This window comes from Patiria miniata, unplaced genomic scaffold, assembly GCF_015706575.1.
Source record: "Patiria miniata isolate m_02_andy unplaced genomic scaffold, ASM1570657v1 HiC_scaffold_9, whole genome shotgun sequence".
NCBI lineage: Eukaryota > Metazoa > Echinodermata > Asteroidea > Valvatida > Asterinidae > Patiria > Patiria miniata.
Window position 1 is genome coordinate 8,772,044 of NW_024037076.1, and position 14,752 is coordinate 8,786,795.

The 14,752-nt window shown below is 41.3% G+C and overlaps 1 long non-coding RNA gene across 1 annotated transcript; it reads right to left on the reverse strand.

Moving 5' to 3' along the window:
* Nucleotides 1-3,926: 3,926 nt before the first annotated feature.
* On the reverse strand, nucleotides 3,927-12,897 carry LOC119720559. Its single transcript, XR_005270098.1, has 4 exons — nucleotides 12,625-12,897; nucleotides 8,613-8,782; nucleotides 6,468-6,546; nucleotides 3,927-4,135 (listed from the first exon to the last, which is right to left on the reverse strand). It is a non-coding gene; the product is annotated as an uncharacterized LOC119720559 (long non-coding RNA).
* Nucleotides 12,898-14,752: the final 1,855 nt, after the last annotated feature.

The window sequence follows — 14,752 nt, forward strand, 5'->3', positions numbered from 1 at the left end:
GCACAAACCCTAGTATGACTACGAGACTGGTCTGAACATTTCTAAGTGTTTTCTCTGTAAATACATGTACAAATGTACTTCAATATTTTCCCTGCTAATTTTGACGTTTTAGGACATATTATCACTTTCTGATAGCTGAGTGATAGGTCACTGAAGGGAAAAATTTATGATGGCCAGATATGGGAATCTTTCCCTTTCCAAAATGCCACTGCACATGACATCGTATAACGTTCCTCATGTTTTTTTTTTCTACATACATGTAGGTCTACAGGCTACGGACCGATATGGGATTTTATCTATGACATTAATGTACCGTACGCATAGCCACACATGATAATTGGGTTTTGAGTCAACTCGGTCCCAAACCATCTCGGTCTGAGTTGACCTGGGACCAAGTTGACCTGGGACCCAGTTCCAGTAGACCTGGAACCGAGTTGATGGGATCGAGTTGACTCGGACCGAGTTGACCTGCATCCTCCCTCAAACTTCAAAGCTCAATTCCTGCCTGCATCTCGAATGACAGAACTTGGGTCTAGTTGGGAACCCATGTCGACATAAAGTTGCATAGTTGAAAAAATTCCATACTGGATCATCACCTTTTTTCCAAGCGCCAAAAGTTGCATCCTTTATGGTTATTCCCTCCACTTTCCCTCCTCTACTCTCACCCTCTCCTTTCCTTTATTTCTATTTATTAATCAGTCACTTTTCATCGAGATTCGAACCTCGAACTCTGGCTTGAAACACCAGACTCTTAACCGCTAGGCCGCGCACGATCGCTGTTGCAATAATCAATCTTTGGACGTATTTGAAGTAGCCATTGAAGTAAACTAAATATTCATGAGAAAATAAATATTCATAATGACGTATTGCACTATCATTGGCTGGCTCATGCGAGGTCATGGTTGTCTATGTCATGCGTATAACATACCGCTGTCTTTTAGCCACTCAATTAGTTTTGACCGGCTACTTGTGCTTAACTTAGTTTTGCACGACGTGTGCATCCAAAATGTGCTCTAAAAACACATTTTGCCTAATTTTTTTTCACATTTACACAGCTTCCTGGATTAATCTTGGGTGAAATCACAAAGTGAGGTGAAAATTGATGTGTTTGGCGGCAGTTAAAGTGGTGAGCCAGTATGGACATTTTCCCAATGGTTGTACCGAACGAAGAACAATAAACATGATGCCCGTACACACAGCTCTACACAATCATGGCAATGTTGTGCGCTTTCTTGAAAATCACGCATTCTTAAGAATGCGCGTGCACATTCTTATGATTGTGCAACTGGATCCTTGCACAATCTTCGCAAAAAATAACTCTTCCAGATTGAGCGCACATTCTTAAGAATGCGCGACAAGATATATAACGGTCTTGTCGATACCGAGCACCTGCTGCGCTTGGCAAGTCTACCTGCATCCTCGTTCACTGATTCTTAATAAATATACTGTTGCAACGCAAGGCGCTGAAAAGTAGAGTGGATATGATAAGTATAGGCGTATTGATATGGGGGGGGGGACCGGGAAAAAATAAGAGACATAATAATAGTGGAAAGAATTCTGATTTTTGGGATAAAAAAAGCGGGGGGGGGGGACGTAAGAATGAAGAATGTGAAGAATGAGAATGAATACTGCGACATCCCTAGTGCTAATGCTATTTCCCATTTAAATTGCCACCAATTTATTGTTCACACCCCACCATTACGTCGCAGAGCTGGATTCTATCTAGTCAAAAGAGCAAATTTGGCAGCTTCTGGACATCGTTTTTTTTTTTTCGTGGCATGCATATGATACATACAGGGACTTGTAACTTGTCTAGCCTAAACAAAGCACTTCCCAGACTAGTTCCCAGTCCTCCGTTATTACATTTCATTTAACATAATTATGTCGTGCAATGTTTGTTAAGATTGCGCAAAATTCATAAATTGTGCACGTGATATTCCCACGCAATCTTAAGAATGAGCGTTCTTAAGAACGCGTGCTCATTCTTATAAGAATGCGCGCTCATTCTTAAGAATGCGCGCGCATTCTTAAGATTGCGTGATTTTTAAGAATGGGCACAACAGCAATAATGGATCATGCGTGTGCACTGTGTACGCGCACATGGGAGTAGCCATGGGTCAAAAGTTAGTAGTAATATATATTAACAAAAGGACGGCATCTCGTCGAAAACTGCGATGGAGATGCCGACAATACTGGAGTTACCTCAATTTAGAAACGATGATAAACAAAATATAACTCTTGGTGACGAAAAAGTGTAGATAAACTGGCTGAAAAGGCCACAGAAAGCACCAGCCAAAATTCATGAAAATAATACGAGGTCAATACACATGTAGTGGCGCGTTGGGCTATGGAGAGCCAATTGCGTCAAAAACGTTAATGTTACTATGGAGGGCCGATTTTACCAGAATGTTTATGTGACGCTACAAACTGGTTCCTGCCCAAAATTCTTACCAATCATGAAGGGCTAGGGATAGGAATTACTGGATCTATGATACTTTTGCGGTGATTTTTGCACCTTTTGTTATTTTGAGCTGGATGTTCGTGAAAATACAAATTCAATTTCCTATGATTTGAAACGGCTGGGGGGGGGGGGGCGATAGTACGACCGACCAAAGACAAAATTCGAAGAAAAAAAGAGTTCTATAGCGTTCCCGTTAATGACAGGGGCCGGGACGCGATATTATGAAAAGTATGAACGATTTTAGCATTTGGTTCCAAAAATTCCATTTCAATTTCCTCCTTTCTGAACAATCCTTACACCCAGAACTTCTACAAAACAATATATATCTTAGTTAAAAAAAATCGTATGTTTTCCAAGTGAATTGATGCAAAAATCATGCAAAAAAAACAGCTACAAACCAGCACTCGTGTTTACGTTGTCGATTATTACTTTTATTAGGGATAAAACGAGGCCGAGGCGCGCCACCACAAAAAAAGTGTTCATCTTTCTTATGGATTTTTTACTAGAGGGCGTTCATTCCAGAGGTCCTACAAACCATTTGTTCCGAATTTTTTTCAAGAGATATGTATGGATCAGTCAGGAATGCTTTTCTGAGAGACTGTGATGGGAGAAAGTGGAATTAATTGTAGATACAAGCAAATCGTTCGTATAAACGCAAGATTTAAAATGCTTTAGGCCTAGAGTTCACAGCACCAGCACGGTGCATAGGGCAGTGTTGTCCTCATACTCGATCGGTTCATTTTGCACACGTTAGCGTATACTATACCTAAATTCCAACACGAAATTACACGAAAAATATATGTCTGCAAAAGGGGAATACATTTTCTATCGCTTTACAGAGGGTGAGTGTGCTTCTAAAGCATAAATAAACTACACAAAAGTCTCAGTTTGAATATAAAAAACTTGACAAAGTTCTACATTTTCGGGTACATGTTCCAAGTGTGGCCTTTATTTACGGAGGTAGTCCAGTAAATTGGCCACATTTATGGGGCTATATGCCATCGCCAGATTATATTAGTAGTCTTTAAACAACCGATATACATATCCTTGTCATTTGATTGGTGGAACTCAGAAGGGGTAGGCCTACAAATAAAAACACGGAAATCATCTTCACCTTCATTCACCCACCGTGCAACAAAGAGTGATGAAGACTGTTTTAATCAAGTCAGCTTTCCTCTCAAGGAGCCATGGTATGGTGGCCGGCCCGGCAATTTACACCGAATGTGTAACCTTCCCAATGAACAATGGAATCTCCTACCTCAAGATATCAGGGAAGCCCAAATCAATCGAAACAAAACTCAACTTCACAGGATCAAGATTTCATCACTGGTAGGGGGGGGGGGGAAGCCACCTTACGCCTGCAACTTTGGAATAGCCCTACTAGGAGATTTTGCAGTTTCGGAAGCATGAGCCGAAGCAGTTGTTTACTGTATGAAGAGGATGTGCTCAGTAGAGCCACCGTGAAGACGAACTTTGACAATCTTGATATAGTATTGTATGTTGTTGGCTACATACCTAGGCCCAGTGACAATATTTTGCCATGGAACTGTTGTGGCTTGATGTCGTCGGTGTAATTGCAGTGGCTAAAAAATTGCCCTGCTTCCCTTTCAATTAGTCCCTTGAACTCGATGTAAAGGTTAGTATTCGGCACAAGTACATATATGTCGAGTCCACCTACGGGAACGCAAAACGAAACAAAAGACAGCAGTTAATTAAATGTTGCAAAATGTACAATTTCTCATTCAATAAAAAATGTATAGTTAAATGAGATGGGGGCATCACCGAAAAGGGGCACTTGCTCAGTATTTTTTTATTTTTGGCACATCTGTGCTGAAATGTCAACACGTTTTTTTGTTCGCCTGACACCTGGCCTCCGTAAAATCAAGCAGTAGATTGGGAGGGGGACCTGGTACCATCTTCCAAAATAGGGGGCGCTCTTCAAACCCGGCCATTCCGCAAACTACGCATAATGTGCCAATTTTCAAGTCGGGGCACAATGTAACGGTTTTGGGGCTCGGTTTTCATATTCCTCGTTCGTATCAGAACTCTCTATACCATTTTTTGGAAATGGCTACTGAAAACAAATTATCAGAAATTTTAGGGCCACTTTTGTTTTTATCTGGAGGGGGCACATTTATGCTCGAGGGGCAAACTTATGTCCGCAAGCGGGACCGCTTGGGTAAACAAACAAACCTCTGCCCCTCCCCCCCCCCCCCCCCCCCCCCCCGGTTCCGCCGCCCCGGCCCCGTACTGCACACGCTCTGAACTTCCAGTGATATTTTATCCAACAAGTTTCGTTTTCATAATTCCACTTTAATTTCCCCATCAGCCTTATTACAGGTGTCATCAGTTCCTACTCATCTTCAGTTCCTTTCCGCGTCTACTGCCGCTACCGCGACTACCGGTGCAGTGACGTTGGCCAGTCGCATTCCGTCTGCCGATGTATCAAAATTAACTTCAAATTCAAAAGTCTTTTCAGACAACATGGGAAATAGGTCTACAGATGGCTGCCGATTTCCGCCTTCATTCCTACATTTGCTTATAGCACAGTCTTTTACCAACATGTTGATGCAAAATTTAGTTGCGACGATTTGCGCGCGACCCACGATTATACGGAACCTGCTGGGGTACTAAATATAACAAATGTTTAGACTTTCGGTGTCGAGGGGGCCAATTCTTTATTTATTACGTTATATGCATTGGATTTTCAAGCAAGAACAAGCTCTCAATATAACATATTAATCATTCTTGCAATCATCCTAGCTTGGATAGACAAAAATAAAACAAAAAAAGTTATGTGGCGATGGCCAAGTCTTCAGGAGTCGGACTTATGACCCTAACTCAATGAGCCCCTTACCGACTTCCATATAGAACTCTTCCGGGACTCGGTACCCAGCCCACCACACCTCCTTCCCTGTCCATCCATGTAACTCGAAAGTCAGGCACCATAAAGGGAGGAAACGAGGTGGCACCCTAAGCCTTGCTGCCGAGTCAGCAAAAGAACCCCGTACCTATACGCAGACGCCAACCTGGACTTCGCAGACAGTCCCAACTTGTGAGTCAGCTTACCGACCGACCGAGCTAACTGCTGTTGGTGAATGACGACGGGAAACTAATACTCTTAAATTAAATAACAAAGCCGCGTGCGCTGAAAAACAAAAATGACACCGTGGGGATTCGAACCCCTAACCTTGGGTCTGCTGTCAGACAGCTTAACCACTAGGCTATTTCAGTGGGCGCTTCTCTGTAACACGATGTGCATTGTATTCAGTTGCAATAAGATCGGGCCATTGATTCCCGCAGTGGGAGTTGCTTTGTTTTTCAAAGCTAGCTGCGCAAAACTGCATCGCGCTGTTCACATGAATGCTGTTACGTCACTCTTTTCGATACATTTCATTCGTATAAAGCAGTTGACTATTCAGAGCCACTCTCGTACAAGCAATTAACCTAACCAGGCTTGCCCCATTCTGTCTCATTAACTGTTTCGCGACGCGCGACCATCGTCCGGCGGTGGCATTGCGCTGATGAGGGTTCCATCCTTTTGAAGTGAAATTCTAGCAAGTTCATGATAATCCCTTTCTTCGTTTACAAATATTGAGCTTCTGACCCGTTTACAAATATTTACGAGGGAGTTTTGTTTGTTTGTCTGATTCTTATTCAGCTCCCTTATAGCTTGGGGGGAAAAATCATCTTTTCTTGTACTTACGCTAAGTCTAGGGAATGGCGCGAGTATAAGATGGCATATAGTCGGAATCGTGACCGACTGGTCCAAAGCACCAAGCTCGGCAGATAGATTCTTACAGCCCTAAAGACGATATTTAGAAAAGGTGACACCGACATTCTTTTGGGAATGGTGACTAATTTGCATAAGTCGTAAATAGCACCGTGTAATAAAAAAAAAATATTTTCATATTTTTTTTAAAAGTAAATTTGTATTATTACTACTACATTGGCAGCAAATTTAACCAACTTGTCACGGGAAAGACAAACTATGCAAGCCACTCACACGATCCGTTAGGGTAGCTCAAGTATCTCAAATCCACATGTGTCACGGATGATGGAAGAGAAACGTTTATCAGGAAAAGCTAAAGTGTACAAAAGATAGAAATGCGGTTCAGTAAATTAGTATTTGTTGGTTGGTTGGTTCGTTGAGCTAGCTGTCTGCATTACTTCGTTAACATGAAGTTGACGCTGGAATGAAAAAGTAAATGTGGCTTCTTTAAAGGCATATAGGATCATTTGCATTTATCCCAAAAGTATACCTAATTATCATAAACCTTAATTGCGTTCAATATCGTAGGACTACTATAACTGGTGCTAAACACCCCGTAAAACTGTTCCACCTGCATTGCTGTCATTTAGAAGAAACCGAGAAATGTAGGTGATTTTTTTTTAATACTGCAAAATGGGTTGATATGTATAGACCATCGTTGGTCAACATATCAACAGGTTGAATTCTTGGGCAAATTCTTCCCAAATAGTTGGACAATTTTTACCCAAATGAGGTAATTTCAAACCAATGTTGGGTAAAATTATATTGCCCAACAGTATTTTACCCATTAGTGTTTACAGAGTTCTGTGGATGAAACCGTGTTTCTTTTCACTGTTACTTTTCTCAAATAGTGTAATATGAGGTGGGTTCTGAACATTTTTCTTTTATCCTTTCGACTTTGAGTGGTGTTAGAATTAAACGAACAAATTGCACGAAAAACAATGCTCCGATATGCCTTTAAATGTTGAGATTTGCTCTTCGGCTATGAGTACAGGATGAGTCAGTATGATCTGGACCCAATTTCACCATTTTTTGTTTTGGCAAATAGAATATATTGAGAAAAACTGAGTGTTTCACATGAATGGTCATTATCTTGATTCCACAGGAATTTTGAATTTGTCAAATACTTTAGTGGCTGTGGTGAGGAGTTATGCCATTTTCACTTAAGTGGCTCATTTTCCAGTATGCACACGGAATTGGTTTTGCCTTTTGTTTCCCTAAATGTGTCAATAACTTCAAGTGAGTCAGTCACCATAAGACTATAGCTTTATTTATTGCACCTTCTTCACATCAATACACGATTTCTATAAATGTGTTGAAACATGGAACCGTGGTCGGGATGCTTTTGTGTTCTTTATTGGCGCTTTTCTTCTAAATGGTACAATGGATATACATGTACATGAAACTATCGCGAAATTTATCCAAACTACCAGCCTGTAGCATATCTCATTTGCACTTGTTTTGATAATTTATTGCTATATATATTTATCATTTTTTTTTTAATTTGGGTCCAGATCATTCTGACTCGCCCGTATACTGTGCTTTCAGACAGCTGGCGAACAAAAAAATGACATGTTAAATCGAGTGGGACTTATACACCCACGACCTATGGCTCCTGCTCTGGTGCAGTTGTCAACACAACGGTTACAGCCCGATAGTCCGAAGGTTGGACAGTCCGAAGGTTGAAGAGTCTTTAGTCCGAAGGTTCGTTATGAAGGTTCAATAGTCCGAGGTTCGATAGTCCGAGGGCCCATTAATCCGAAAATAGAATAAGATTAATTAATCCGAAGATTCGTTAGTCCGAATAGACGATAGGGTTCGAAAGTCCGAATCGACAAAAAGGTTCGATAGTCCGAATGGGCATTGCAGTTCGTCAGTACGACACTTTGGACAATCTAACCTTACTGTTGATTCGGAAAATCGGACCTTATTGTCGATTCGGACAGTCTGACCTTATAGTATTTTCGGACTCTCGAATTACCTTATTGTCAATTCGGAATAATGAACCTTCGGACTATTGAACCTTATTTTCGTTTCCGACTATGAACCTTCGGACTGATTATACTTATTCGATATTCAGACTATCGAACCTTCGGAAAAATGAACCTTCAGACTATCGAACCTTCGGAAAAATGAACCTTCAGACTTTTGAACCTTCGGATTAATGAACCTTCGGACTATTGCATCAAATGTTCGGATTAACGAACCTTATTTCATTTTCGGACTAACAAACCTCCTCTTATGGAAATTTTGTGCATTCGGACTATCGAACCTTCTGACTAAAGAATAACCTTCAGACTATCGGACTACCGGGCGGCCCCCCAACACAACATCCCCCCCCCCCGAAAAAAGTAATTATCTGATGGATCAATTAATGACCTTGTCTACGTCAACAGGTCGATTTGACGGAGGGACGAAGCATGCCTCATCGTATGCGTTGGACTCATCATTCGTCAATTGGCTGGATACAACCGATGATGTCACTATGACGCTCACCGTTACCAGCATTAACTGCAGGTGCCGGATCGTACACGCCATCTTTGATCAACCTGGAGAAAAAAAGGCGACAGAGATTTATGGTTCATGGCGTATGATACATACATCAATTAACCATTCAGAAAACCTAAGACAGTTTACCCATTCCCACTGGTCGAGAGCCCGTCACGTGGCCGTTAAACGTTCGATAAAGACCGGCTAGCTGGTTTTTAACACTTTTCCAGTGTCACATTAAATTTAAACTCCTATATGAAATCCGGCGCCTTTTACCGTTTTATTGGTTGAACGTTCGCAATCCTCACGTAGGCATGCGCAATACGGTATTTCAAATCGCTCGAGTAATCATCAGCATACAGACTCCAACCAGTCTCAAACAGAGTGTTTAAAACCGGCCAGGAAAATATTTATTAAAAAATAACCAAACCAGACCAGAAACGCTTAGTAAAGCTGGTTCAAGTAATTCAGAATGGTGCTGTTCACCGGAAGTCTTTTCATGCATCTGGTTTACAAACTGGGCCGAATTAAGCCCACGTTACGGGATAATCCTATACAACAGCACTGCCCGACTCCCAGAGCAAGTGGCAGCCGGTGAGTGAGTCAGTCAGTGGTTGAGTCAGTGAGATAGAAAAGGCCTGCAGGCTGGCCCACTGTATGGGACCAGCGAAGATATACCAACATATCGGAATCACGGTGCGAAAGCTGATTTTCGTTATTAAGGAAAAACCTTAAAGCATTATGAAACCAATTGAAAAATTCTTGTACACATGAACCGGACGACGGTTCAACACTGCACTGTTTTTCAAAAAACCTGTATGGGCCAAATTGTTTGCAAAATGAAGATTACGAATGTTTAAAGTGTACACGGTCGTAAATTGAAAAACTTCGGGAAACTGGAGACGTACCCTATTGTCCTCTATTGTTCAACGTCCCCTATTGAATGCAGAAACAAACTCACACGCACGGAAGAAAAAAAAAAAGGAAAGGAAAGAAAAAGAGGCGCCACGTCATATTGGTGTAAATGTTACGGGTTGGGGCGGGAGAGGGGAGGGGGCAAGATGTCCCTGCCCCCTCTAAAACTCATAAATCGAGAATATGTTGAGAAGTTCAGGATTTTTTTGGCAAAAGGAATATGTTTTGCCCCCCTCTAGAAAAAAATCCTAGCGACGCCCATGATAGAGTTTACCACCAGGAAACGTTTATGATAAAGGAAGCCATCAGAGATTGAGATCTTACAGCTACATTGATTTTGGCATAGCAGCAGCTTTCAAAACGATCCAAATGTGATTCTATAGATCCTGGGCATTAGTTTTCCGGGTTATTTTTCGGTTGCTGAAAGGTTGTCAGAACATTATAGTCATACGACTAACGAGGAAAAACAAACACTTTATTGTCTTTGGCCGAGCAATGACCTCGCAGTATTACCTAAACAATCAAGACGAGTAATGATTAACAAGAGAATGTGCGAGCAAAAGCAAAAGTACAAGTAAACCGAAAGAGGAACTGAACAAAAAATGTAAGAAACATGAACAAAATGCACGGCGATGTTTATATTATCCATGTGCAAGTGAAATTGCACTGCAGCAAGCACATAAAATGCTTAACAAATTTTCAACGAAAACACAAAAACATGGAAACTGACTGATATAAAAATACTGATACAGACAAGTGTTGAATGGGAAAGAGCAATATTTTTGCAGCAGTGCAACGGGCGTTGAAATTCGATTCGCGTTCTTTTATTTTGCCCCCTCCCCGCCCATTCACCCCCACTATAAAAAAAACTTTGGCAACAAAAAATAGCCGCCCTGTATACGAATTATTTACATTTTTTTTCAGCGAGATTATTGAAGAAAACAAAAATGTTAATGCTGTTTTTGTCCGTGCTTTGCAGGTTGGGCCAATTTTGGGCATATAAAGGCAATAATTTGGCTTAAATATAACTAAAGAAAAAAAAGAATTGACCCATGATTGTTCCCCTCAAAAAAGAAAAAAAAAACGAACATTTTAATAAGGAGTTCCGGCCGCTCAATAATTCCTTCCGCATTGATGTAGGCCCTACACACGGCAACACTTACATTAACTGCAGACTTGTGCGTTTGGAAATTGAACGTTGTTATATCATGATCCTCCACCGCAGTTCGTCGCAAAGGGGTCGTATGCTTTTTCAGCAGATAGTTGCCATTTGAACCTTTTAGAATTTAAAACAACACCACAAGACTATAATGCCGTACGTGTCGAACGCAGCAGATCAGGTTAAAACGTACCGTAACGCACTGGGTGTGTGAACTAAAGCTTGGTTGGCTAGTTAGCAGAAAACCTATCGGTTCAATTGGTAAACACGGTGATTTGGGTGAATAAAAAAAAAATGATCGCACCACTGCGTCGATACAAAAAGCCAGACTGAGCCTTGACCTCTGTACAAATCCATTGAGAAGTGCAACCTTCGCCATTGTGACACATTACAGGGGTTATAATTGTGCCATTGTGAACGTAGTTGTCTGATTTCAGTACAAGTACTCCACAAAATATACTGACAAGCTTTTTAAACCAAGACGGCGGCCATATCTGGACATACATCGCAGGAGAACGTAAACGTAGGCAAAAATAAAAACTTATAAATAATCATTATTAAAAACATGACATTTTGACAATATGTGACTGTGCTCATTTTTCTGACTTATTATACTCGAGTTTCAGCAAAGCTGCACGGGTGTCGTTTTTTTTTTTATGAATATAGGCCTACTGCTTGTAGCAGTGTGGTAGTCGAGTCACCAACGTCGAGTCCGAGTCCGAGTCACAATTAGCCTCTAGTCCGATCGGGTCACGAGTCACAAGCCTCGAGTCCGAGTCTGAGTCACGAGTCACGAGTCACGACCCTCGGCCTCGAGTCCGAGTCCGAGTCACGAGTCACAAGCAAGGGCGTCGCGAGGGGGGTAAGGGGGGGCACTTCCCCCCCCCCCGGAAAAGCAAAAAAAAAGAAAGAAAAAAAATGAAGAAAAAAAAAGAAAAAAAGAAAAACGAAAAAGAGGCGCGAAGACAAAGTGGTGTAATTTAATGAGTTGGGGGGGGGGGGCAAAATGTCCCTGCCCCCCTCTTAAATTGATAAATCGAAAATGCGTTGAGAAATACAAGCATTTTTTGGCAAAAACAAATTTTGCCCCCCTTTAGAAAAAAACCTGGCGACGCCCATGTAGTCTCGAGTCTCGAGTCACAAGCCTCGAGTCCAAGTCACGAGTCACTTGTTCTAATTAGTTGTTAACCAAACCAATCAATTTGGTTAAAATTATTTTTCAATCATCCATTCAAATCTCAGTGTATACAGTTCACCTTGTGTGTGCACATGTTGTTTATACCCAAAATGTGTTTTCCTTTTAATTCCCATCCCTAAAAACGCTCCTCCATGATACCGGACAATTTTTGGCATGGCACAGAGCCCTGCATGGTGTAAAAAAGAATGCTACGTTCGTCGCACAAATACGCAACGTTATGTTTTTTTCTTTTAATGAATATACGTGGCACGAGTCACGAGTCACCAAGCTCGAGTCCGAGTCATCATGGTCGAGTCCGAGTCCGAGTCATTTTCCAATGTGACTCGAGTCGAGTCCGAGTCACGAAAAATGTGACTCGAGTCCGATTCGAGTCCGAGTCCTGGACTCGAGTCCTACAACACTGGCTTGTAGTCAAGTGTGTACTGCTTGTGTAGCAAAAGAATTGTCATCAGCACGGCGGCTCCAAACATATTTTTAAAAGATACGACATAACATATAACCGATTCCGATAACAGGAGATTATTTTTTTTTTTTAAGTTATACGTCGACCATGAATCAAACGTCGAACATGCGCTATATATACCATAAACAACCATAATTAGTAGCCTACGGAATAATATATGACTTACCTTGGCCAAAATAGTCCTCCACTCACACAACGGCCTACAGAATAAATGCTGCGTAATATCTGCCAGAGTCAGTCACACGAATATCAACAGGTTTGTCTGGAACTTACACTATAATCAGATCACTTCTGTATTGTGGCCTCGCTACACGCATTATTACGAAGACTCAAAAAGGACATCGGGGACATGGCGATTTTTTTGTTTCGTGTTACGTATGTATAGGTATTATTATACGTACGTACGGAATACGTAGCAAAAATGTTCGTGTCCCCAATGTCCCCTCTGGGTCTTCGTATATACATTTCAGTCATGGCTGCTAATAAAATCAATAGTCTTTCGTAAAGTTCATGCCGGGTTTCCCCGTTCTGTCGCCGGGTTTCCCCGTTCTGTCGCCGGGTTTCCCCGTTCCGTCCGAGTTTCCCCGGGTTTTCCCTTGTGTGATAAGCTCCTTTATAATGGCAATACATTTAGTGTCCGGTTGCAAAATGTCCGGTTTTAATGTCTGTAATATCTGGCATTTACACAGGATATCCAGTGCTTGTATTATTTCATGACCTTTAAACAGGCTGTAAAGCCCCCCCCCCCCCCCCCCCCCCAAGGAGATATTTCATATTGAATGTTAAAACTTTAAAGCTACTGCCCCTCTGATATTTCCGAGTTTTTGGCTCGAAAGAGTTTCACAAAATAATTGCTATTTTTTTTCTAGCAGTACAAAAGTTATTCACCTTTAAAAGAGAGACAACGAATGAAATAGGGCCCACGCTTAGTAATGGAGTATTAATTAAATCACCAACACGAAGGTGCAAATGCATATGTAGGTATTGTATTTGATACAACGCCTGAAGAGCCCAATGAGTGTCAGAAGTGACGTCATCGTCCGCCATCTTACCACTCCAACACCAATAAATATATATATAAAAAAAGAGAATATCCTATTGAATTGAGTTGTACCCTTTTTTGCCAATTCAACGCATTAGTTTTTTTTATTCAAAAACATAAAAATGGCAACAAAATACATTTTATATAAATGTTCTGTTAAAAGATGTTACATATTATTGGATACGGCTCTATTTTGCTTTAGGAAGGACGGCAGTGGTAGAGATTTTTCCCTAACCACATTCACATGGAGGGAGTAGCTTCATTAGTAGTGTTTCTTGGAAAAAAAGGTTGGCATTGAGCGCGTCTGCCAAATGCCGGATGAGGTCGCGCTTTGGCAGACATTTGCGCAATGAGGAACAACAAGGATATATAGAAAACGCAAATAAGGCCAAAAAAAAAATGTTTGGTCTCTGGTCAGACCAAAGTTCCGGAATTGACGCGGCCACGCGGCTTTTTTTTTTTTTTCTTTTTTTCTTTTTTTCTTCAAGCTTGGATTGTACAGACAAGGTGGGGTACTATTTTGCTTCTTTTGGTGTCCTCATGTACATTGGTGTCCTCCATAATTTGCCTTGGTGCTTTCGATTATTTGCCTTGGTGCAATTTCCCATTCCTTGGTGCTCTTGGGTAAAAAAAAAATGAGGAGGTGCGGAAATAGAGGGCGCTGTTGAAGCTACCGCGGAACATTTTGGGGAAAAAAAGATCGACGCGCATGATCAAAATCGACGCGCGCGCTGACCAGAGACCGACATATTTTTTTTTTGGCCTAACCGATTCTTTTTTAGATGAGTTTGACAATTACAGACGCCGATGTGAGGACGTTTACTAAAGCCGCGAGGAACTATCGTCCATAACAAAAGTTAACGACCTGAAAACAGTGATCGGGTTTTGTTTTTTCCCCCTTAATTTGATTTGATTCATGTCCATTCACCATAATTATGATAAGGAACATTTACAACTAGAAAGTACTCCTCCATTCCACGCCATATTGTCAGTACACCCAAAAGAAATACTCACATATCCACTGGATTTCCATATTATATTGCACATTTAAAATGTCAACATTTATGGAAAAATAGCAATGTTGGCCGCTTTATATCGTGTAAGACAGTAATACACATTCTTCAACTCAAACTGCAGTCTACCTTTCCACTCCCCCATTGTATAAAATGGTCTTGTCTATTGACCTGTGTGGTTAGATTAGGTGGGTGATAATACAGAGTGACCGGGTCAGTGCCACGCACACGGAGCTCAT